This window comes from Apium graveolens, chromosome 5 (genome assembly GCF_009905375.1).
Source record: "Apium graveolens cultivar Ventura chromosome 5, ASM990537v1, whole genome shotgun sequence".
NCBI classification, from domain to species: Eukaryota; Viridiplantae; Streptophyta; class Magnoliopsida; order Apiales; family Apiaceae; genus Apium; species Apium graveolens.
Window position 1 is genome coordinate 53,877,589 of NC_133651.1, and position 2,120 is coordinate 53,879,708.

The 2,120-nt window shown below is 42.2% G+C and overlaps 1 non-coding gene across 1 annotated transcript; it reads right to left on the reverse strand.

The window, feature by feature from the left end:
* Positions 1-642: 642 nt before the first annotated feature.
* On the reverse strand, positions 643-749 carry LOC141662298 (small nucleolar RNA R71). Its single transcript, XR_012550419.1, has one exon. It is a non-coding gene; the product is annotated as a small nucleolar RNA R71 (small nucleolar RNA).
* Positions 750-2,120: the final 1,371 nt, after the last annotated feature.

Genomic DNA, 2,120 nt, shown 5'->3' on the forward strand with positions numbered 1-2,120 from the left:
GGCGCCGCTGCCGGGGAATCGGTGTTAATTTTTAGTTTATGTACTTGACATCATTGGTCGTTAAAGTTCAGTGACTCGGATATTTACTTGTTGCTTTTTCAGGTAACCTAGAGAGGTTTATGCTAACGCGTTCTCGATCTCGAAAGAGAACACTGGATAAAGCGGAGGAAGAAGTTTTAGTGAAGGAAGAAGTTTTATCAGAGGAATAAGTTCTTGTTGAGGAGGAGAAAGTTGAAGAAGAAGCTCTTGTTGAAATGGGTGAACCAGAAGCGAATACAAAGGCTTTGATGGACTACTCTCAACTAAAAATCAATGATATTCAGTCTAGCATTGTTAGACCATCCATCGCAGCTAACACTTTTGAAATCAAGGCTAGCACGATTCAGATGGTGCAGAACTCGGTTCAGTTTGGGGGTTCTCCAACGGAAGATCCCAATATGCATATTAGAGATTTCATCAAGATCTGCGACACCTTCAAATTCAACAATGTTTCTGAAGATGCTATTAAGTTGAGGCTTTTCCCATTCTCTGAGGGATAAAGCTAAGTGTTGGTTGCATTCTCTACCACCAGGATCTATCACCAAGTGGGAAGATCTTGCTCAGAAGTTTCTCACTAAATTCTTTCCTATGGCGAAGACAGCTGCAATCAGGAATGCTCTTACTCAATTTGCGCAGCAATCGGGAGAATCTTTGTGTGAAGCTTGGGATCGTTATAAGAAGATTCTTAGAAAGTGTCATCGTCATGGGATGCCTGAATGGATGATCATTAACTATTTTTGTAATGGTTTGGGTGCGACTTCTAGACCCATGCTTGATGCAACATCAGGTGGAGCCTTATGGGCTAAGAGCTACGATGAAGCTTATGATTTGATTGAATTGATGGCTACTAATGAATACCAGAACCCTTCTCAGAGACTAACTCAAGGAAAAGTAGCATGAATTCTGGATGTAGATGCAGCTACTGCTATAGTTGCTCAGCTTAAGACTTTGACGATGAAGGTGGATTCTTTGGCTAACTATGGAGTTAATCAGATCACTAGTGTGTGTGAGCTTTGTGTCGGTGCCCATGAGACAGAGCAGTGTGCTATTTCTAGTGAATCAGCTTAGTTCGTGAGCAACTTTCAGAGGTCACAACAACCAGTTCCAGCCACCTATCAATCCAACAGCTGGAGCAACACTCGGAATACGGTGCCACAGCCTTATCAGCAATATGTAGCAAAGTAGTACAACCCTCCTGGTTTTCAGCAACCATAATACGCACCAAGACAACAACTTAACTGCAACAATCTAATGAAAAATATGAATTAGAGGAGTTGAGACTCATGTACAAGAGCCAAGCGGTTTCTATTAAGACCTTGGAAAATCAAATTGGGCAGATTGCCAATGCCTTGTTGAATCGACAACCTGGTACACTCCCTAGTGACACAGAAGTGCCATGCAAGAAGGAAGCAAAAGAATAGGTTAAGGCAATTACATTGAGGTCTGGGAAGGTTGCAATCCAAGAAAAAACTCAAGTTCCAGAATCTGAAGATGTGGCTGAAGAAGAAGTGCAGAAGGAAGCAGAAGTGGAACCAAGGAAGAAAACTGTGGAACACACTCATCCCGAGGGTAATACAGGGGAGAAACATGTCTATCCTCCACCTCCTTTTCCTAAGAGGCTGTAGAAGCAAAAGTTGGATAAGCAGTTTGCAAAGTTTGTGGAGGTGTTCATAAAACTTCATATCAACATACCTTTCGCTGAAGCTCTTGAACAGATGCCTAGTTATGCGAAGTTTATGAAAGATATTCTCTCTCGGAAGGTGAAGCTCGATGATTTAGAGACCGTAGCTCTCACGGAGGAATGCAGTGCTGTGCTGCAACACCGAAGCTTAAAGATCCTGGGATTTTCACTATTCCTTGCACCATCAGAAAAGTGTCATTCAACAAATGCTTATGTGACTTGGGGACTAGCATCAATTTGATGCCTTGTCTATCTTCAAGAAGTTGGACCTACCTGATCCAAAGCCTACTTATATGTCATTGCAGTTGGCTGATCATTCCATTACATATCCACGAGGCATTGTGGAGGATGTCTTGGTCAAGGTGGACAAACTTATCTTTCCTGCTGACTTTATAATTCT